Source organism: Balaenoptera borealis (genome assembly GCF_965194805.1).
Source record: "Balaenoptera borealis genome assembly, chromosome: 18".
Taxonomy (NCBI): Eukaryota; Metazoa; Chordata; class Mammalia; order Artiodactyla; family Balaenopteridae; genus Balaenoptera; species Balaenoptera borealis.
The window spans coordinates 20,754,340-20,778,666 of record NC_138877.1 but is presented as its reverse complement, the minus strand read 5'-3'; the positions used below and the strand labels follow the sequence as shown (position 1 = coordinate 20,778,666).

The 24,327-nt window shown below is 39.0% G+C and overlaps 1 protein-coding gene across 1 annotated transcript in view; it reads right to left on the bottom strand.

Annotated features, from left to right (window-relative positions):
• LOC309615683 (uncharacterized protein) overlaps positions 1–24,327 on the bottom strand; it is a 342,582-nt gene that overhangs the window by 268,524 nt on the left and 49,731 nt on the right. The gene's annotated exons all lie outside the window — the stretch shown is intronic.

The following is a 24,327-nucleotide window of genomic DNA, read 5'->3' as shown; positions in this document are numbered from 1 at the left end:
CCAGCCGGAGTTGCCCAACTCATTCCCACCCTCCATCTTGACAATGTTTTCCTTCATCTTGCCCGCTAGCTACTATCTTCCCCAGTTCCCTTCCACGGCCAGCACTTTTCCCTCCATCTGTAAGGTCTCTTTGCTTCGGCTACTCTCTCAGACAAGAACATCTGAGCCCTGACCGGCGGACTTCTTTCCCAAATTCTGACCACACACTTTTTTTCAGCTGTGTGGGTACAACTAATCTGGGTGGGATTCCTTTGTGTTCAGAACCTATTTACAGCTTGGAATTCTGTGATCTAGGCTTTATAATCTTCTGGATAATCTTATCAAATTATACCATTGTCACGTTTTTCATCAGTCAGTGAGCACTCAGTGAGCTGCTCTGCATAAGAGTGGCCAAGCACAGCATCAGTGGGATGGGAAATATACTCCACCCAACCCACCTGGAGGACTGCAAAGTCACATGGCAAAGAGTGTGCAAGGATATATATTTCTCTGAGGAAGAATGAGTAATGAATCAGGAACAGTAATCCAGACTCAGACCCCAAAGAAACAAGAGATGAAGTAGCTGATGGACAGATGCTTTACCCTTCCTTATTCCTACCCCTCTATCCCAAGAATAATTCCCAGGCCAGGGGGTTCCCTATAGACTCTCCAATGACACTACACAGGATAAAGCAATCAGCTGGGTTTCTTGCAGGAGTGTCTCTCCAGCACAAAAACACACTACCTTGTATTTGCTTTTGCTCCTTCCAGACCTAACTTCCTCTCTGTTGCAATCTTAGAATTGGACTCTTTAATAAAACATTAGCTTGTATAATTTGCCTCAGTCTTTCTTTTCTAGGGAACCGGACTTAAGATAGTAGGATTCTGAGATACACATCCCAATGGTGAGGTGGAGATACGTATATTCCAAGATGCAGACCTATGGCTTGGAGTCACCATCACGCTTTATCTTAACCTACCCCAAACCCAGGTGAAAGTCAATATTTTAAACTGCGATCACAGTAGAAACCTTTGCAGGTCTCCCCTGTGCACCTGAACATTCTTTTCTCTCCGTTTATAATGCTTTTGTTCCACTTGCAGAAACATATTTATCCTTCCAAGCTCTGATACTCATTAGCTACCTACGTATGAAACCTTACTTGGCAGACCCTTTATTACTCACAACCAGATACTGTTATTTTCCTACTTGTCATACAATTCATTTTTTATAGGTTTTATTAGCAATGGAGGTAGAGTTGTTCTTTTTTAATTAACACATGCTTTATATTATACTAAAATCAAGCAAAGATCTGGCAATAAAAAGGCTACTTTTGAAATACTGTTATGTTAAATCTTACTTACAGCAGATATTGTAGCCTTACAACTAAGTTTTTCTCAGAAAAAAGATTAATGAAACCATCAATTGCTTTTCAGGGTTGATAGCTGCTGCTTCAAAGGTGATTTTACCCAAATACTGAATTAGAACAAAAAAAGCCTTTAGGAAAAAAAATGAAAGGAACTTGGCTCAATATTCTGTAATAACCTAAATGGGAAGAGAATTTGAAAAAGAATAGATACTTATATGGGTATATGTGACCACTTTGCTGTACACCTGTAACACATCATTGTTAATCAGTTATACTCCAATATAAAATAAAAATTTTTTAAAAGAGAATGTTACACAATAATCTGTCGGAACCTTTACATTTCAGAACAACAAACACATTTTTAGCATAAAAAAAAGAATTGAGTTATTTCGGTTTACATCCACATTTCAGCACTTAGTAGTTCCAAAAAGAAAATTAGAAAAGGTGGCAATTTGCTGAGAAGGGAAACCAGCCAATTTGGGGTATCTGTTGGGCATGCTGGGTTCTTTCAGAGTTCCTAGGGAGGAACATAAGAGGCAGAAAGCCCCAAACTTAAGGCAGGGACTGAATCCAATGTTAGTTTTGTTCTATATTTGTTAGCTTCCAAACTAGTACTCAAATGGATAACAAGAGGGTGACTGAACCCAAGCTCTGTTTAAAGCACAACTTTTCAGTTTGCAAAAGCAAGAATAAATACGGAAAAAGAAGACAATTCATTCAGAGGAAATGTGGGTGCTAAAAGTGTCTCTGTATGTCCTTTCTCCAAATGTAATCACCAAGGCCTTTGAGAGCTGTCAGGGCTGAGCAATCCTGGTAAATTATTGCTTTTTTCCCTAAATCAAAATCTGAACTAAAAACCCTTCAGTTGGTGATAGCACCTGGGGCCACGAGTCCATTTAGGACCGTTTACTTGATTTATAAAACTTTTGTTTGCAAACCTTAAAACAGGAAGTGTTTTGACCGTTATGGTCCACATTCTATTTTAATACTGTAAAACTGGTTTTCACAAATTGTCCTTAGAAGCCCAATTATTATCCCTGCCCATCTAGCATATATTATGTCTCTGTCATTTTTTAGATACCAACTAACTGTGCCATCTCCCTCTCCTTTTTCAAGTTCTTTCAAGGTCAGAAATTTCGAGGGACTTTTATTCCCAAGTCGACTGCGGTTGCTGTCTTGGATCACTGACATTGAGAGACCTGTCCTTTCTTTCTGGGGGTTTCAGGGTGCTCTCCGTGTTTATTCAGGTGACCCCCCTCAGTTCAGGGCAAACTATCATTATTAGACCACATGAAGCCCCCATCTGTTTTTTATCATTATTATTATTATTATTATTATTAATTTCTGCTGTCATTACCCTTGACTCTAAATACCTTCTCTCTTGATTTTAGTGTATGTCTTTCCATCTATCATGCCTTTATTTTCAAACATATCATCCTGGGAAATATCATTTATTAATTTCGTGGGGAAGTTTTTAATTTTTCAAAATGATCCAGTGCTGTCACTCTATTCTATTCAAACATATGTGAAATCTATCCATGTTGGTAAATGTAAATCTAATCCATTTCTTGCATTTGCTGTACAGTTTCCATCCTCTGCAAAAAGCACCTTTTATTGTCTTTTCTTCTAGTGATATCACTTCAACTTCTGCTATCACAAACAACGGTGAAATGAAAACCTTACAGATGTCTCTTCTACAATTGCGCAAAAATGCCTCTGCGGTATTTACCCAGAAGTAGGATTGCAGAGTCATAGAGTATCACATACTTAACTTGTTAATATAGCTATATTGTTCTTTTAAAAGGATGCACCAATTGACAGTGTACCCAGCAGACCATGATGGTTCCTCCTTCCTCATATTCCCATCAGCACTTAATAGCAGCCACTTAATTCATTTTTGCAATCTAGTGGGTGTAAATTGGTTAACTGCATTGTTAACTGAATTTGATTTCATTGAATCTACTGAAAACAAACATCTCTCATACACTTCATCTTTTCTGTTTCCCCTTCTGAAAATTCTTATTTGATTCCTTTGTCATTTTTACTTTTGTTTTTCCTTTTCTCTTGCAGGTTTATAGGTATTGCTTTTATTTTTCTAGTTGTAAGTGCTTGGTTGATTATAGATGTTGCAAAAATCTTCTTACAGTGTATCATAAATCTGTTAACTTTCTCTGCAGTGTACTTCATTAAACAGAGTTCCTTTATATGTGTTGACAAATCCATCAATCTCCCTCCTTAACTTAAAATTTTATTTTACTTACACTGTCTACTTTGAGCTTCCAAGTACTCTCTACTTTTATTTCAAAAGCTGTGCACCCTCCTAAATTCACAAAGATATTCTTCCAAGATTTTTTTTTCACTTTATAGTTTTTCTTTCCATATTTCAGTTTTAATTATTTTGCAGTTTATCTTTATGCATGGGATAAAATAGTGAGGAAGGAATTCAACCTTACTTTTATTCATACATCGATTCACCTTTAACAAAACAAATTACTAAATTATTTATCCTTCCCCACTAATTTGTGATGACACTTCTATCTTATAACAAGTTCCCATTTTACTTTGATCTGCATCTATTGTATAGTATTAGCCCTTTTGACTGTTCCTATAGAGTACATGCTGTTTTAATGAAAATAGCATTGCAATGTGTCTTAATCTGATAAGGTCAACCTCCATTATCTTTCTCAGAATTATCTTTATTCATGGATTTAGTCTTCATATAACTTCAAAGTAAGTTTGTCGATTTGCCCAAGAAATACTGAGACATTTTCCATGGAATAGCATTAAACTGATAAACCAGGGGCCTGTACACTTTTTTCTGTAAAAGCCAGGTAGTAAATATTTACTTTTTGCAGACCATATATTCTGTATGGCAACTGCTCATCTCTGCTATTGCAGAACAAAACCAGCCTAAGATATAAGTAAACAAAGAATGTGGCTGTGTTCCAATAAAACTTTATTTACAAAAGGAGGTGGTGGTCTAGACGTGACATGCAGGTTTAGTTTGCTAATGCCTGGTATAGATTATTTTGAGGAGAATTAATATCTTTACGACGTTGGGACTTCCCAGGTGACACAGTGGTTTGGAATCTACCTGCCAAGGGGACACAGGTTTGAGCCCTGGTGCGGGAAGATCCCACATGCCGTGGAGCAACTAAGACCGTGTGCCACAACTACTGAGCCTGCGATCAGGAGCCCATGAGTCACAACTACTGAGCCCACGTGCCACAACTACTGAAGCCTGCGTGCCTAGAGCCCGTGCTCCACAACAAGAGAAACCATTGCAATGAGAAGCCCACGCACCATAACGAAGAGTAGCCCCCACTCACTGCAACTAGAGAAAGCCTGCGCGCAGCAACGAAGACACAATGCAACCAAAAATAAATAAATAAAATTGATTCTTTAAAAAAAAATATCAGGCTTCCCTGGTGGCGCAGTGGTTAAGAATCCACCTGCCAGTCTGGGCAAGATGGCGGAAGAGTAAGACGCGGAGATCACCTTCCTTTCCACAGATACAGTAGAAATACATCTACACGTGGAACTGCTCCTACAGAACACCCACTGAACGCTGGCAGAAGACGTCAGACCTCCCAAAAGGCAAGAAACTCCCCACGTACCTGGGTAGGGCAAAAGAAAAAAGAAATAACAGAGACAAAAGAATAGGGACGGGACCTGCATCAGTGGGAGGGAGCTGGGAAGGAGGAAAGGTTTCCACACACCAGGAAGCCCCTTCGCGGGCGGAGACTGCGGGTGGCAGAGGGGGGAAGCTTCGGAGCCACGGAGGAGAGCGCAGCCACAGGGGCGCGGAGGGCAAAGCGGAGAGATTCCCGCACAGAGGATCGCTGCCGACAGCACACACCAGCCTGAGAGGATTGTATGCTCACCCGCCAGGGCGGGCAGGGGCTGGGAGCTGAGGCTCGGGCTTCAGGTCGGATCGCAGGGAGAGGACTGGGGTTGGCTGTGTGAACACAGCCTGAAGGTGCTAGTGCGCCACAGCTAGCCGGGAGGGAGTCTGGGAAAAGGTCTGCTGCTGCGGAAGAGGCAAGAGACTATTTCTTGCCTCTTTGTTTCCCGGTGCGCGAGGAGAGGGGATTCAGAGCGCCGCCTAAACGAACTCCAGAGATGGGCACGAGCCGCGGCGATCAGTGTGGGCCCCAGAGACGGGCGTGAGACGCTAAGGCTGCTGCTGCCGCCTCCAAAATGCCTGTGTGCGAGCACAGGTCACTCTCCACACCACCCCTCCCGGGAGCCTGTGCAGCCCACCACGGCCAGGCTCCCGTGATCCAGGGACAACTTCCCCGGGAGAACGTGCGGCGCGCCTGAGGCTGCTGCAACGTCATGCCGGCCACTGCCGCCGCAGGCTCGCCCCGCAACCGTGCCCCTCCCTCCCCCCGGCCTGAGTGAGCCAGAGCCCCCGAAGCAGCTGCTCCTTTACCCCAGTCCTGTCTGGGCGGGGAACAGATGCCCTCAGGCGACCCACACGCAGAGATGGGTCCAAATCCAAAGCTGAACCCCGGGAGCTGTGCGAACAAAGAAGAGAAAGGGAAATCTCTCCCAGCAGCCTCAGAAGCAGCGGATTAAAGCTCCACAAACAACTTGATGTGCCTGCATCTGTTGAATACCTGAATAGACAACGAATCATCCCAAATTCAGGAGGTGGACTTTGGGAGCAGGATATATTAATTTTTCCCCTTTTCCATTTTTTGTGAGTGTATATGTATATGCTTCTGGGTGAGATTTTGCCTGTATAGCTTTGCTTTATAATAGCTTTATTTTACTTCACTATATTATAGCCTCTTTCTTTCTTTCTTTCTATTTTTTCTCCCTTTTACTCTGAGCCGTGTGGACGAAAGGCTCTTGGTGCTCCAGCCAGGCATCAGGGCCGTGCCTCTGAGGTGGGAGAGCCAACTTCAGGACACTGGTCCACAAGAGACCTCCCAGCTCCACGTAATACCAAACAGCAAAAATCTCTCAGAGATCTCCATCTCAACATCAAGACCCAGCTTCGCTCAACGACCAGCAAGCTACAGTGCTGGACACCCTATGCCAAACAACTAGCAAGACAGGAGCACAGCCCCATCCATTAGCAGAGAGGCTGCCTAAAATCATAATAAGGCCACAGACACCCCAAAATACACCACCAGACGTGGACGTGCCCACCAGAAAGACAAGATCCAGCCTCATCCACCAGAACTCAGGCACTAGTTCCCTCCACCAGGAAGCCTACACAACCCACTGAACCAACCTTAGCCACTGGGGACAGATACCAAAAACAATGGGAACTATGAACCTGCAGCCTGTGAAAAGGAGACCCCAAACACAGTAAGATAAGCAAAATGAGACGACAGAAAAACACACAGCAGATGAAGGAGCAGGGTCAAAACACACCAGACCTAACAAATGAAGAGGAAATAGGTAGTCTACCTGAAAAAGAATTCAGAATAATGATAGTAAGGATGATCCAAAATCTTGGAAACAGAATAGACAAAATGCAAGAAACATTTAACAAGGACGTAGAAGAACTAAAGAGGAACCAAGCAACGATGAAAAACACAATAAATGAAATTAAAAATACTCTAGATGGGATCAATAGCAGAATACCTGAGGCAGAAGAAAGGATAAGTGACCTGGAAGATAAAATGGTGGAAATAACTACTGCAGAGCAGGATAAAGAAAAAAGAATGAAAAGAACTGAGGACAGTCTCAGAGACCTCTGGGACAACATTAAACGCACCAACATTCGAATTATAGGGGTCCCAGAAGAAGAAGAGAAAAAGAAAGGGACTGAGAAAATATTTGAAGAGATTATAGTTGAAAACTTCCCTAATATGGGAAAGGAAATAGTTAATCATGTCCTGGAAGCACAAAGAGTCCCATACAGGATAAACCCTAGGAGAAACACGCCAAGACACATATTAATCAAACTGTCAAAAATTAAATATAAGGAAAACATATTAAAAGCAGCAAGGGAAAAACAACAAATAACACACAAGGGAATCCCCATAAGGTTAACAGCTGATCTATCAGCAGAAACTCTGCAAGCCAGAAGGGAGTGGCAGGATATACTTAAAGTGATGAAGGAGAAGAACCTACAACCAAGATTACTCTACCCAGCAAGGATCTCATTCAGATGTGATGGAGAAATTAAAACCTTTACAGACAAGCAAAAGCTGAGAGAGTTCAGCACCACCAAACCAACTTTACAACAAATGCTAAAGGAACTTCTCTAGGCAAGAAACACAAGAGAAGGAAAACACCTACAATAACAAACCCAAAACATTTAAGAAAATGGGAATAGGAACATACATATCGATAATTACCTTGAATGTAAATGGATTAAATGCTCCCACCAAAAGACACAGGCTGGCTGAATGGATACAAAAACAAGACCCATATATATGCTGTCTACAAGAGACCCACTTCAGACCTAGAGACACATACAGACTGAAAGTGAGGGGATGGAAAAAGATATTCCATGCAAATGGAAATCAAAAGAAAGCTGGAGTAGCAATTCTCATATCAGACAAAATAAACTTTAAAATAAAGACTATTACAAGAGACAAAGAAGGACACTATATAATGATCAAGGGATCGATCCAAGAGGAAGGTATAACAATTGTAAATATTTATGCACCCAACATAGGAGCACCTCAATACATAAGGCAAATACTAACAGCCATAAAAGGGGAAATCGACAGCAACACAATCATAGTAGGGAACTTTAACACCCCACTTTCACCAATGGACAGATCATCCAAAATGAAAATAAATAAGGAAACACAAGCTTTAAATGATACATTAAACAAGATGGACTTAATTGATATTTATAGGACATTCCACCCAAAAACAACAGAATACACATTTTTCTGAAGTGCTCATGGAACATTCTCCAGGATAGATCATATCTTGGGTCACAAATCAAGCCTTGGTAAATTTAAGAAAATTCAAATCGTATCAAGTATCTTTTCTGACCACAACGCTATGAGACTAGATATCAATTACAGGAAAAGACCTGTAAAAAATACAAACACATGGAGGCTACACAATACACTACTTAATAACGAAGTGATCACTGAAGAAATCAAAGGGGAAATAAAAAAATACCTAGAAACAAATGACAATGGAGATACGACGACCCAAAACCTAAGGGACACAGCAAAAGCAGTGCTAAGAGGGAAGTTTATAGCAATACAAGCCTACCTCAAGAAACAGGAAACATCTCGAATAAACAACCTAACCTTGCACCTAAAGCAATTAGAGAAAGAAAAACAAAAAAACCCCAAAGCCAGCAGAAGGAAAGAAATCATAAAGATCAGGTCAGAAATAAATGAAAAAGAAATGAAGGAAACAATAGCAAAGATCAATAAAACTAAAAGCTGGTTCTTTGAGAAGATAAACAAAATTGATAAACCATTAGCCAGACTCATCAAGAGAAAAAGGGAGAAGACTCAAATCAATAGAATTAGAAATGAAAAAGGAGAAGTAACCACTGACACTGCAGAAATACAAAAGATCATGAGAGATTACTATAAGCAACTCTATGCCAATAAAATGGACAACCTGGAAGAAATGGACAGATTCTTAGAAATGCACAAACTGCTGAGACTGAACCAGGAAGAAATAGAAAATATGAACAGACCAATCACAAGCACTGAAATTGAAACTGTGATTAAAAACCTTCCAACAAACAAAAGCCCAGGACCAGATGGCTTCACAGGTGAATTCTATCAAACATTTAGAGAAGAGCTAACACTTTTCCTTCTCAAACTCTTCCAAAATATTGCAGAGGGAGGAACACTCCCAAACTCATTCTACGAGGCCACCATCACCCTGATACCAAAACCAGACAAAGATGTCACAAAGAAAGAAAACTACAGGTCGATATCACTGATGAACATAAATGCAAAAATCCTCAACAAAATACTAGCAAACAGAATCCAACAGCACATTAAAAGGATCATACACCATGATCAAGTGGAGTTTATCCCAGGAATGCAAGAATTCTTCAATATACGCAAATCAATCAATGTGATACACCATATTAACAAATTGAAGGAGAAAAACCATATGATCATCTCAATAGATGCAGAGAAAGCTTTCGACAAAATTCAACACCCATTTATGATAAAAGCCCTGCAGAAAGTAGGCATAGAGGGAACTTTCCTCAACATAATAAAGGCCATATATGACAAACCCACAGCCAACATTGTCCTCAATGGTGAAAAACTGAAACCATTTCCACTAAGATCAGGAACAAGACAAGGTTGCCCACTCTCACCACTATTATTCAACATAGTTTTGGAAGTGTTAGCCACAGCAATCAGAGAAGATAAAGAAATAAAAGGAATCCAAATCGGAAAAGAAGAAGTAAAGCTGTCACTATTTGCAGATGACATGATACTATACATAGAGAATCATAAAGATGCTACCAGAAAACTCCTAAAGCTAATCAATGAATTTGGTAAAGTAGCAGGATACAAAATTAATGCACAGAAATCTCTTGCATTCCTATATACTAATGACGAAAAATCTGAAAGTGAAATTAAGAAAACACTCCCGTTTACCACTGCAACAAAAAGAATAAAATATCTAAGAATAAACGTACCTAAGGAGACAAAAGACCTGTATGCAGAAAATTATAAGACACTGATGAAAGAAATTAAAGATGATACAAATAGATGGAGAGATATACCATGTTCTTGGATTGGAAGAATCAACATTGTGAAAATGACTCTACTACCCAAAGCAATCAACAGATTCAATGCAATCCCTATCAAACTACCACTGGCATTTTTCACAGAACTAGAACAAAAAATTTCACAATTTGTATGGAAACACAAAAGACCCCGAATAGCCAAAGCAATCTTGAGAACGAAAAATGGAGCTGGGGGAATCAGGCTCCCTGACTTCAGACTATATTACAAAGCTACAGTAATCAAGACAGTTTGGTACTGGCACAAAAACAGAAATATAGATCAATGGAACAGGATAGAAAGCCCAGAGATAAACCCACACACATATGGTCACCTTATCTTTGATAAAGGAGGCAAGCATATACAGTGGAGAAAAGACAGCCTCTTCAATAAGTGGTGCTGGGAAAATTGGACAGCTACATGTAAAAGTATGAAATTAGAACACTCCCTGACACCATGCACAAAAATAAACTCAAAATGGATTAAAGACCTAAGTGTAAGGCCAGACACTATAAAACTCTTAGAGGAAAACATAGGCAGAACACTCTATGACATACATCACAGCCAGATTCTTTTTGATCCAGCTCCCAGAGAAATGGAAATAAGAACACAAATAAACAAATGGGACCTAATGAAACTTAAAAGCTTTTGCACAGCAAAGGAAACCATAAACAAGACCAAAAGACAACCTTCAGAATGGGAGAAAATATGAGCAAATGAAGCAACTGACAAAGGATTAATCTCCAAGATTTACAAGCAGCTCATGCAGCTCAATAACAAAAAAACGAACAACCCAATCCAAAAATGGGCAGAAGACCTAAACAGACATTTCTCCAAAGAAGATATACAGATTGCCAACAGACACATGAAAGACTGCTCAACATCATTAATCATTAGAGAAATGCAAATCAAAACTACAATGAGATATCATCTCACACCGGTCAGAATGGCCATCATCAAAAAATCTAGAAACAATAAATGCTGGAGAGGGTGTGGAGGAAAGGGAACACTCTTGCACTGTTGGTGGGAATGTAAATTGATACAGCCACTGTGGAGAACAGTATGGAGGTTCCTTAAAAAACTAAAAATAGAACTACCATATGACCCAGCAATCCCACTACTGGGCATATACCCTGAGAAAACCATAATTCAAAAAGAGTCATGTACCAAAATGTTCATTGCAGCTCTATTTACAATAGCCAGGACATGGAAGCAACCTAAGTGTCCATCATCGGATGAATGGATAAAGAAGATGTGGCACATATATACAATGGAATATTACTCAGCCATAAAAAGAAACGAAATGGAGTTATTTGTAGTGAGGTGGATGGAGTTAGAGTCTGTCATACAGAGTGAAGTAAGTCAGAAAGAGAAAAACAAATACAGTATGATAACACATATATATGGATTCTAAGGGAAAAAAAAAAAAAGGGTCATGAAGAACCTAGTGGCAAGACGGGAATAAAGACACAGACCTACTAGAGTGGACTTGAGGATATGGGGAGGGGGAGGGGTGAGATGTGACAGGGTGAGAGAGTGTCATGGACATATATACACTACCAAATGTAAAATAGATAGCTAGTGGGAAGCAGCCGCATAGCACAGGGAGATCAGCTCGGTGCTTTGTGACCACCTAGAGGTGTGGGATAGGGAGGGCGGGAGGGAGGAAGATGCAAGAGGGAAGAGATATGGGAACATATGTATATGTATAACTGATTCACTTTGTTATAAAGCAGAAACAAACACACCATTGTAAAACAATTATACTTCAATAAAGATGTTTAAAAAAGAAATAATAAACAATTCATTTTAAGAAGCCAGCATAAGCTGGACACCCAAACTGACAAAAACGGAACGGGAAAGAAAACTACAGCCCAATCTTCCTCATGGACATGGATGCAAAAATTCTCAACAAATATTATCCAACCAGATCCAACAATGAAAAAAAAAATCATGATCAAGTTAGTTTTTATTCCAGGAATGAGACTGATTAATATGAAAATGTATTACTAGAATTGTTGTTAATTAACAGATTTAAAAGGATATGTTATCTCAACAGATAAAGAAACTAGAATTCAGCATCCATATATGACATTTAAAATTTTTCTTAGCATATTTTTAAAAGAATAGTAATTTCCTTAACTTGACAAAAGACATCGACCAAGGACACCCAGCAAACACACTTTATGGAGAAGCACGGCAACATTTAAGATGAGGAATAGAGTGAAGACATCCTTTCCATCACGCCCACCCCGCCTCCCCCTCAACGCTGCACTGGGGTTTGCAGCAGCCCCAGAGGAGTTAAGAAAAAGAAACGAAAGTTTTCATGGAACTCTGTTACCCAAGCTCTCCCTGCTCGCCACAGGACAGGCCAATAATCAGGAGACGAATTGTTGGGCAAAGAATAACGACTTCCTTCGGAGAGCCCCCAAACCCAGAAGACGGTGGGCTCGTGCCCCAAGGAGCCGTCTTGCCTGCGTCAGCAGTCAGGCTCCTTTTATACTACAAGGGGCGGGACTAAAGCCAAGGACTTCCTGGTTCCCGTCAGCCTCCGGAGGGAGGTGTTAATTTCTCCCTCCTGCAGTCATTCACAGGTGGGCCTGCTCAGGAGGTTCCCTGGGAGCTAAACACAGGTATTTTAGCTGAATGCTCATTACCTGGGAGGCAGGGGTCCCAGAGATGGGCCGTTATGTAGAATTTAAGCTTATAGACAGCATCCCTTTAGTGATTAACTGGTAATAGGATACAGAGGTTCTTCTCGATGCCAATTACCCACTGTCAACGTCCATTCCACAGTCTTGTGGGAAAAGGGACAAAGACTGCCCTGGCTATTTCCTACTGAGCAGGGGCGATGAATATTCTTTAGAATCTTTAGTTGGTAGTAAACATTCCCCATTTTTGAAGACAGAAATTCAAGATAAAACACAAACAGCACTTACAAGTGCTAACCTTCAGAGAAGCAAACGAACCAGTTCACAAGTCGGGTAAAAGTCCAACAACTCCTTCCTCTACTCCAACAGGGTATACCCCACTCCAATACGAAACAAACTGGCTTATTCCAGAGAAAAAGCCCCAAACGGAGAGGAATAAAGTTCCCGGCTGTACACGCCGGAGCCACTTACCCTAGCGTACGGAGCCCGTCGGCTCCCAAATGTCGATTCCTTCCTTCCACTGCCAAGCGCTGGGGCGGCCAGTGCTGCTTCAGAGAACTTTGAAGGGCAGATCCTCAGGACAAGGGGTCCCGGCAGCTGCTAGGGTCTTACCCCAGAATTCCCCAATCAGGGCTGGCAGGCCACGAGCAGCAAGGCTCCTGGGTGGCTTCATCAAAATTGGTTACTAAGTCCAAGCTTGTACTGCTCGCCACACGACAAGCTAATAAATTGAGAGGCGAGTTCCTGGGGCAAAGAATAGTGACTCTATCTGGGAAGCCAACAGAGCAAGATGGCGGGCCAGAAGCCCAAAGAACCGTCTTGCTGAGTTCGAATTCAGGCTCCTTTTCTACCAAAAGGGGAGGGCGTAAAGCCAAGCACTTCCTGTCAGCCTCCGGAGGGAGGTGTTAATTTCTCCCTCGTGCAGTCATTCACAGGTGGGCCTGCTCAGGAGGTTTCTTGGGAGCTAAACACAGGTATTTTAGCTGAATGCTCATTTACCTTCATCTCTCGGAGGCAAGGGTCCGAGATGGGCCATTGTGTGGAATTTAAGCTTATCGGCAACATCCCTTTAGTGATTAACTTGTAAGAGAATACAAAATGTTCTTCCCTATTACAAATCTATGTTATATTAAAATGTAAAGTAGTTAAAAAAAAAAAAATCCACCTGCCAATGCAGGGAACATGGGTTCAAGCCCTGGTCCAGGAAGATCCCACATGCCGTGGAGCAACTAAGCCCATGCGCCACAGCTACTGAGCCTGTGCTCTAGAGCCCATGAGCCACCACTACTGAGCCTGTGTGCCACAACTACTGAAGCCCGTGCACCTAGAGCCCATGCTCCACAACAAGAGAAGCCACCACAATGAGAAGCTCGTGCACCACAAAGAAGAGTAGCCCCCCACTCACCACAACTAGAGAAAGCCCGCACACACCAACAAAGACCCAACACAGCTAAAAATAAATAAATAAAATAAATAAATTTTAAAAAATTTGTACCAATATTTTCTTATGTCAGTGTCCCAAGGCAATAGAAATAAAAACAAAAATAAGCAAGTGGGACTTAATCAAACTTACAAGATTTTGCACAGCAAAGGAAACCATAAACAAAACAGAAAGACAGCCTATGGAATGGGAGAAAATATTTGCAAACGATGCAACCAACAAGGGCTTAATTTCCAAAATATACAAACAGCACATACAACACAACAGCAAAAAAACAAGCAACCCAATCGAAAAATGGGCAGAACACCTAAATAGACATTCCTCCAAAGAAGACATACACATGGCCAACAGGCACATGAAAAGATGCTCAACATCACTAATAATTAGAGAAATGCAAATCAAAACTACAATGAGGTATCACCTCACACTGGTCAGAATGGCCATCATTAAAAAGTCTACAAATAACAAATGCTGGAGAGGGTGTGGAGAAAAGGGAACCCTCCTACACTGTTGTTGGGAATGTAAATTGGTGCAGCCACCATGGAAAACAGTATGGAGGTTCCTCAGAAAACTAAAAATAGAATTACCATATGATCCAGCAATCCCACTCCTGGGCATATATCCAGAGAAAACCATAATTCGAAAACATACATGCACCCCAATGTTCACTGCAACACTATTCACAACAGACAAAACATGGAAACATCCTAAATGTTCATCGACAGAGGAATGGATAAAGAAGATGTGGTACATATATAAAATGGAATACTACTCAGCCATAAAAGAAGAACAAAATAATGCCATTTGCAGCAACATGGATGGACCTAGAGATTATCATACTGAGTGAAGTAAGTCAGACAGAGAAAGACAAATACCATATGATATCACTTATATGTGGAATCTAAAATATGGCACAAATGAACCTACCTACAAAACAGAAACAGACTCACAGACATAGAGAACAGACTTGTGGTTGCCAAGAGGGAGGGGGGGTGGAGGAGGGACGGACTGGGAGTTTGGGGTTAGTAGATGCAAATTATTACATATGAAATGGATAAACAACAAGGTCCTACTGTATAGCACAGGGAACTATATTGAATATCCTGGGATAAACCTTAATGGAAAAGAATATAAAAAAGAATGTATATATGTGTATAACTGAGTCACTTTTCTATAAAGCAGAAATTAACACAACACTGTAAATCAACTATACTTCAATAAAAAACTAAATTAAAAAAAATTGTCTCCCTTAAGGACTTCTGAATTCTTTATCATTCTTTGTAATTTCCAGACAATTTATAGGAGATTTTGTTGTTGCTATTGTTATTTTAAGTGGCATCTTAGTTTTCAAAACAACTTTTACCTTGTTATTGTCGGTATAAGTAAATACTACTAATGTTGTTTATTGATATTGTATCCAGAAACCCCTTTGAAATTTCTTATTAGTTGCATGAACCTTTCTTTGATTCTTTTGGGTTTTATAAGTTAATTAAGATATCACCTGTATGTAATAATTTTATCTACTCTCTTCTAAATCTTATAGCTTTATAAAAATTTTTAATTTAATTGAAAGTCCCTCTAGTTCCACACTGAACTCTAGCAGCAATAACAGACATACTTGTTTTTTTTACTGAATTCAGAGGTAAAAATTTGAATTTTATAATAAAGCACTACGTGTGCTTTGAGATTTGGGTCAATATCCACTTCTAAGTTAAGGTGGTTTCCTTCTACTCCTACTTATCTGTGAGTTTTCATAGTAAATGTGTGTAGAATAGATAGCTAGTGGGAAGCAGCCTCATAGCACAGGGAGATCAGCTCAGTGCTCTGTGACCACCTAGACGGGTGGGATAGGGATGGTGGGAGGGAGACACAAGAGGGAAGAGATATGGGGATATATGTATATGTATAGCTGATTCACTTTGTTATAAAGCAGAAACTAACACACCATTGTAAAGCAATTATACTCCAATAAAGATGTTAAAAAAAAAAAGGAAAGAAAATTAGCAAGTGATTTTTCTGCATCAAATAGATTTTTTTTTTCTTTAGTTCATTAATGTGGTGAGTTGTGTGGATATATTTTCCTGACATTCAACCATCCTTTCATTCCTGGAAAAAAAATCTACATGATCATGATTTAGAAGGATAGCACTTTTATTTTAAAAGTTTTACAGCTGTTCTTAAGTGATATTAACCTAAAATTACCTTTTCTTAAACTAGCTTTTAGTATCAAGTTGTACTAGTCTCATAAAATGAGGTAAGCATTTTCTTTTTTTTCTATTTTTTAGAGCAATCTACATAGGGATTACCTTTTCTTTGAAATTTGTAGAATAAATCAGAGAAACTATTTGGATCCAGAAATGATTGGGGGAGAATATTTGATGGAGAATGGAGAATTAATTATACTTTAATTTCTGGAATCATAATTTATTATAGTGTTTCATTTCTTCTTTTGACAATTCTGACATATTATGAAATTTATATATTTACTCTGGGTTTTCCAAATTTATGGCACATTTTTCTTCAAAATATTCTTTAATTTTTTAATAAAACCTTCATTTCAAAATCTACAACTATAATACCCTTCTTTTCATTTATTATTGCATTGTGTTTTGTAATTAGTCTTACCAGAGTTCTTAGTAGTCTTTTCGGCAAATCAGCTTTTGTGTCAAATTTCCCTATTTTTTGTTATTGCTGTTGTTCTAAAATTTATTAATTTCTGCCTTATCATTGTTATTTCTTTCCTTCTTGTTGATTTAGATTTACTCTGTCATTCTTTTACTGGCTTCTTGTTTATGTATTTTCTTTCTTGTTATCCAAGAATATAATCAAAGTTTTAAATAGTCACTAGCTCTGTTCCACAAATTTTGACATGTACCACTTGCTATCCAGCTTTAAGCATTTCATAATTTTCTCTTTCATAGAGGAATTATTTAGTAATGTTTTTCAAATTATACAAAAGTAGATTTTTTAAGCTCTCCTTTCGTCATGAATTTCTGACTGTTCTGTGTTGTGGTCAGAGAACATTATTTGTATGATGCCAATGCTTTGGAATTTATTCGGATTTCCTTTGTGGCCTAGTACATACTTTTTAAGATAGCATATGGCTCTCAAAAACAATGTGTATTTAGTTACAAACTCCTACTTACAAAATTTTAATTACAAAATTCTATATATCTTTTAGGTTAAATCTTTTACTTTACTTTTGGTTTGAAAACACTGTCTTTTTCCACTGAATTCCCTTTGCATTTTGGTCAAAAATCAGTTGTTCATATATGTGTGGGTCATTTCTGGACTCTCTGTTCAGTTCCTTTGATCAATTTATCTATTTTTAGGGCAATGTCAGGACAGTACCTTTATTGTTAATCTTGAAATGAGATAGTGTTAGCCCCTAACTTTATTCTTCTTTTTCAGAGTTCTTTTGACTCTTTGAGAACATTTGCCATCCATATGAATTTTAGAATAAGCTTATGAATTTCTAGCAAAAAACATGCTTAGGTTTCACTTGGAATTATATTGGATCTACAGATCAGTTTAGAGGAAACTGATATCTTAACAAACTTGACACAAATGCGGTATTTATCTCCATTTATTTAGACGATGTTAATTTCTCTCAAAACTTTTTGTAGTTTATTGTGTACAAGTTTTGTACATATTTTGTCATATTTATCGTTTAATGTATTATATTTTTATGCAATTGTAAGTGGTTTGCTTAAGTTGCTCATTTGTCCTAATAGCTTTTTTTGTAGGTTTCATCAGATTTTTCTACAAAGATGATTATGTAGCATGCAAATAAATGGTTTTCCTTCTTCCTTTCTTACCTGCATGCCTTTTATTTTTCTCACTTCATTTCACTGATTAGACCCTTCAGTACAATGTGAAATAAACATGGTGAGAGTGAACATCCTTGTCTTCTTCCTAATCTTAGAGGAAAGCATTGTCTATCACAGGTAAGTGTATTGTGAGCTGTAGACTTTTCCTAGATGCTCTTACCAAATTAAGAAAGTACCTTCTATTCCTAGTTCACTGAGTTTTTATCATAAATGGATGTTGAGTTTTTTATAATGCTTCATTGAGATAATCGTATAGTTTTGGGTTTTTTTTAGTTTGTTAATATGGTGAGATACATGATTTTTTTTTTAACATCTTTATTGGAGTATAATTGCTTTACAATGGTGTGTTAGTTTCTGCTTTATAACAAAGTGATTTTTGAATGTTATACTAACCCTGCATCCCTGGAATAAACCCCACATAGTCTTGATGTGTTTTCCTATTTTATATTGGTGGATTTAATTTTCTAAAATTTTTTTTTAGAGTTTATATCTATGTTTATTAGCAATATTAGTCTGTACTTTCTTTTTCTTGTAATTTTTATTGGCCATTGGTGTCAGAATAATGATGGTCTCTAGAATAATCTGATCAGTATTTCCTCCTCTTCAATTTTCTGGAAGAGTTTATGTAGAATCACTATTATGTCTTCTTTAAATATTTAATGGAATTTGCCCTGGAAGGCATATGTGCCTGGAGTTGGCTTTTATGTGAGTGTGTGACTGTGTGTGCGTGTGTATGTGTGTGTGAAGGATTTTAGCTAGAAATTCAGTTTCTTTAAGAGACATAAGACTCTTCAGATTAACTTTTTTTTTTGAGTTATGGCTGTTATGCCTTTCAAGGAATTTTCCCATTTTATCAAATTGTCATATTCACTGGCATAAAGTTGATCACAATACTCCCTTATTCTCCTTTTAATATCTATAGAATCTGTTATTATGTCAATTCTCTAATTCCTGATCATTTCCTCATCAATCGGTCTGGTGGCTTATAAATTTTATCAACCTTCTCAAAGAACAAACTTTTGGTTTCACTGACTTTCTCTTTAGTGTTTCTTTTTTTACTGAATTTACTTCTCTGGTCTTTATTTTTCCTTTTTTTTTTTTTTTTTCTGCTTACTTTGGGTTTCATTTGGACTTTTTTTTTTTTCTAGTTTATTATCATTTGCCAACTTTTCACTCTAAGACCTCTAAGATGAATGATGATTGACAGTGACTCGAGTCCATGAGGTTAACCCCCTGTGCGATATTGGATGACTGCTTGGAATCTGGACATTCAGTTTTTCCTCTTCTCTACCTCAATTGTTGCAAAGAATGTTTTCGGTGCCTGTATTATAACACTTCGTAGTTTAGTCTGTGATAGATGGGTTTTGCTTAGTTTTGTTTTGTTTTCATTTGACTGTTTCCTAACTAGTCTAAGAACCATGACAGGAAAAACATTTTTCCAACTATTACCCCCAAGAGCTCCTATTACAGAGCCTTGGTCTGAGAAGACGTTCAATAATGTTTGTTAAACTGATTTGGCCTAAGGTGGGTCAAGTCAGTTTTCTGAGGTGCCACAAGCTGGTATTCTGATATGCTAGTGCCAAAGTGTTTCAATGAAGCCAGCTGAGGTTAATGGTGTCAACCACAGCCATGTCTATAGACACCTAAGACTGAATCTGAGGTTTTCAAAGAATCAATAGTCATGAAAAGCACCTGTAAAAGGAAGTTAAAAACGGATGCATTATCATTTCTTCTGAATTGTGATAGGGAGAAAATGTATGCTAGAGCAGCAAGTAGGCAACTTCGCATTTTTAGAAGTGACTACAATGCTCTCTGTTCTTACGGATGATGATTTCAGGTTCCAGCAAAGAATGTAAAACTAAAAAAACACATTAGGCTTTCAGTCCCTTCTCTTCCTAAACAATATGAGGCCCACCTGTCTGATGTCTATCAATCACCTAACATATCCTTCTAAGTTCCAGTTGAGCTTATGTGTTGTCTGAGAGCTGAGGCTGGAAGTGATGCCCAATTATTTCCTTTGAGCCATCACTATCATTTTATGCCTGAGTCATCCCTACTTTAAAAGCCTTAGGAGTGTGGTTAGAGTACAGATTTCAAATGACCTTGAACAAGCACACTGATCATAAGGAAATTACAATTTAAGAAGCAAAAACTGAGTCTTCCTCCTGTTCTGCGTGAACTCACGTGTTTCATAGCTTCATAATTTCACTGTTTTCTCAATTATGAAATGGAAGTATTAGCAAAACATGCCTCCCACTGTCTGCCTGTACCAGTAACCCCCAGTTGGAAAAAAAATCATGAATGGAATTGTAAAAAAAAAAAAATCTCTATAGTGCTGGTGGTCTGGATTGGTAGCACAATTGAATAGACTGGGTAATAGATACGCCAATGCTTGTCCTGGAAAGAAATCGTTGGCTGGGGGTTGAGTGCCAAGAAGAAGAAGCTGCCTGGAAATGCGTGTTTTGACAAAGTGGGAGTCTGCATGACAACAGTAAGGAAGCAGATTTTCAGGAAAACTACATAATCGGAAAATAGAACAAAACATTTGAGCTAATTCTGACCTGAGCAAATTACCCTGGGAAAAGAAAGTTTATTATAAGAAAATTATGTTAGAAAAATTGAGTCATTTTTAAACTAGGGTTTGGTGGCTGGGAGAAGAGATGTTTTAATCTGGCATTAAATAGCCCAAAAGAACCTCTACCTATGATATTTACTTCGAGGACCCTTGGCACAGAATTTCCTTCATTCATGTAGTAAATGCATGTGTGCATGCATGTGTGTGCATATATGTGAACATGTGTGTGAGTGTGCATGTGTGTGTGGGATGTGTGTATGCTCCCATATATGTACTGAGCACCAGTGCTAGGCCTTAGATACAGTGGTGAATGAGAAAGGCATGGTCTCTGCCCTCCTAGGTTAGTAGCCAGTGGGAATTTTAAGCAGGAGAGTGACACTAAATTTTGAGATTCTTTGAAGGCCAGGACTCACTACATCAAATGCATCCATGTCTATTAGCAAAACATGCCTCCCACTGTCTTCCTGTACACTAGCACAGTGCTTTAAAAATCCTAAGTGTTACAACAAACTAGTGAATATAACAAGAAAGAAGCAAACTCACAGATATAGAGAACAAACTAGTGGTTACGAGTGGGGAGAGGAAAGGGGTAGGGGAAATATAGGGATAGGGGACTAAGAGGTACAAACTATCAGGTATAAAATAAACTACAAGGATATATATTGTACAATATGGTGAATATAGTCAATATTTTATAATAACTGTAAATGGAATATAACCTTTAAAAATTATGAATCCCTATATCATACACGTGTAACCTATATAATATTGTACAGCAACTATACTTCAATTAAAAAATCCTAAATGTTCAATTATGTCGCTAATTTTAAATGTCAATTTCAGTTTGAAATCACTATAAAAGCTGTGATTTGTGCCAAAATGAATTGTTCAACATAAACATATTTATGTCTATTTCAGCAGATAGATAAGTGATAGATAGATGGATAGATACACACACACGTAGTTTGAGCATCATCACTGCTCTCAGGTGCAGTCAACAGAATCCACTCTAGCTAGTTAGATCAGGAAGGCATTTATTAGAGAATATTTGGTGACATGCAACATCTCCAGGAGGGCCAGGGCTCAAAAATAGACGCTACACAGCCAGGAACAGCTGCAGACAAGAGAAACACCCTACCTACTGTGAGACTGTTGTAGGGAAAACCTCATTCCTACCACCATCCACCTCCTTCCCTGGATTTTTCATCAGAGCTGCCTCAGAAGACTAAATGCTTCTACCACCACGCCACACATCGCTCACTTCGTTCTTCCAAGTCCCATGTATGTATAAGACTTGAGCCATGTATAGAACCCCGACTGCAAGGCAAAGTGGAAATTATAGCTGAAACGAGTAACATGCAAGCCAATTCATCATGAAATTGCCTCAGTTCACACTAAGATGTTTGTCATAACTAGCTGACCAGCTGGGACTGCATTCCTAGAAGAAGTCTTTAAATACAAGTATAGGGAAAATCGTGATTGCTAGAATGAGTGGTGGTGAGGTGGATAAATCCCTTCCCATACTCCTACTCCTCATCACCTGGGTGCTAGTGGCAAGCAAGTAGTAACTCTACAGATCTGGAGAATCTTAGGTTTTGAAACTGAGTTGCCTGACCCACTTCATAAAGCTGTTGAGAAGATAACACATGGGCATGTTCTGTAGTGTTGTCTCATTGGTATCATATCTACATTCGGTTCCTTCTTATAGATTTGTTTCACCTGTGATCAAAGGCAGACATCAGCCTGATCACAGACTCCTCCCTTTACCTCACCTGCCTCAACCGAATCACTCACCAAGATCTGTTTAATCCACTTCCAATCTGCACTCAAATCTGGGCTCTTGCCATCTCCATTGTTGAGTCAGTTCTGTTTCTCATCCTGTCTCCCCTAGGTTGGTACAGGTGTTCTAACTGTTCATCTTGCCTCTAGCCTCCCCGACTTCCCACTTGTCCGTCCTAAAAAACAAATCAGATCATGCCATTCTTTTAAGTATTATTTCATTGTAATTGCACCAAAATTTATACTGTGAAAATACCATTATCTGAGCAAAAGATTCCCTTTCTAAAGAGAGGGGTAATTCCAGTAGAGAACGATGGCCACTTTTTAGAAGCAATCAGTGTCAGAAGTTTCAGAAGGTGGGAAAATAAAAATTAACTGATGTTCCAATGATCACTACTAGAGATGGATCAATATTAAAACAGGAATGTTGGGACTTCCCTGGCGGTCCAGTGGTTAAGACTCCGCGCTTCCAATGCTGGGGGCGCAGGTTGCATCCCTGATCAGGGAACTAAGATCCCGCATGTCACACAGCGTGGACAAAAAAGAAAAAAAAAGAAAAAGATAATGGTGATGGTTGTACAACTCTGTGAATATAATAAAAAGCACTTATTTGTTAAAAAAAAAATCAAAAACAAAAAAAAGGGAATGTTCTCTTCATCAAGGATGCTTTTTAAACCTCCTCCATGTAATTCCTCTATGTACTCCTCATTTGTCATGAAGTACACAACTCTTTCCCATTTTTCTGCTTTATTATTTCATCTTTTCTCTGTCAACTTCACCCCATGCCTCCCCCAGTTAGTCTTCACACCTGTGATTTTGCACACACACAAAAAATGGGACGTTCTCTGTTTTACCTTTATATTGCACCAAAGGATACAGCCCAGCCACATTCTTGATATCATCCAACCCACTTCATGATGTCTTTGCTTTGAGAGGAACCCTAAACTACCTAATTTGGAGCCTCCTTTCTAGGTTCTCATCACATTTACCTCAAAATAGTTATTCTCTGACTAGTAAGAAGCTGAACAAACAATCTCTAATAAAGCGAACCGTGTGTCACATTTTTTAAAGTTAATTCTAGGTTATTTATTTTTACCTCCAGGTAGCTTCCAAACAAGAACACACTCTGCTAAACAAGTTATTTGGGATCAGACAGAGATCAGCATTCTAGCATAACATTTCTAACGCCTAATTATTTTAAACAAATACCTCACTCACAGAAATCACAAAAGATCAGCAGCTGCCAATTAGGCTATGAAGTATGAAAGGTGGTTGATCAAGAGGGAAAAAAATCTTTCTAAGAGCTAATTGGGAGAAGCATATTTAATGTTGCCAGTTTTTTTTTATATTGAGATTTTTGTGTTAATTTATGTGGTTTTGGAAAAATACATATCCTTCCACCGAACATATATTCAGTCTCTGGCCATTTCTGTTTCCTTTGGAAGCTCCTCCTCTGCTCAATGTCTAGATACGGGCTCTCAGTGCTCTCACCTACCTGTCTCTCATCTCTGCAGCCTTTCTCTGGTTGAATCTCATCCCTTCTCGTGGCTTTACGTATCATCAATATGCTGAGCAGTACCACATTTATATCTCTAGCTCAGATTTCTCTTCTGGGCTCCAGACGTAAGCATGTAGATAGCCCCTTGACAAGTCTACTTGGTTGTCGCCAAAGCAACTTACACTCAATCTAAAGTGAAGCCTTGCTTTCCCCCTTCATAACCGCTCCTTCTCCTAACTGCCTAATCTCAGTAAATGGCACCAGCATTTACCCAGTAGCTTCCAATCCAAAAACCTGGGAGTCAAACTTGGCATCACTTCTCCACCATACTCCACACCCAGTCTTTCACCAAGCCTTGGCAATACCGTCTACAACTTAACTCAAATTTGCTTGTTGCTCCCCATCTCTACCTCCAGCCCTCTGCACCAAGCCATCATCATCTCTCGCCTGCACTAGCTCCGTAGACTACCATGTACAGTCTTGTTCACTCTTTAAACTTTAGTCTGAGCAGCAA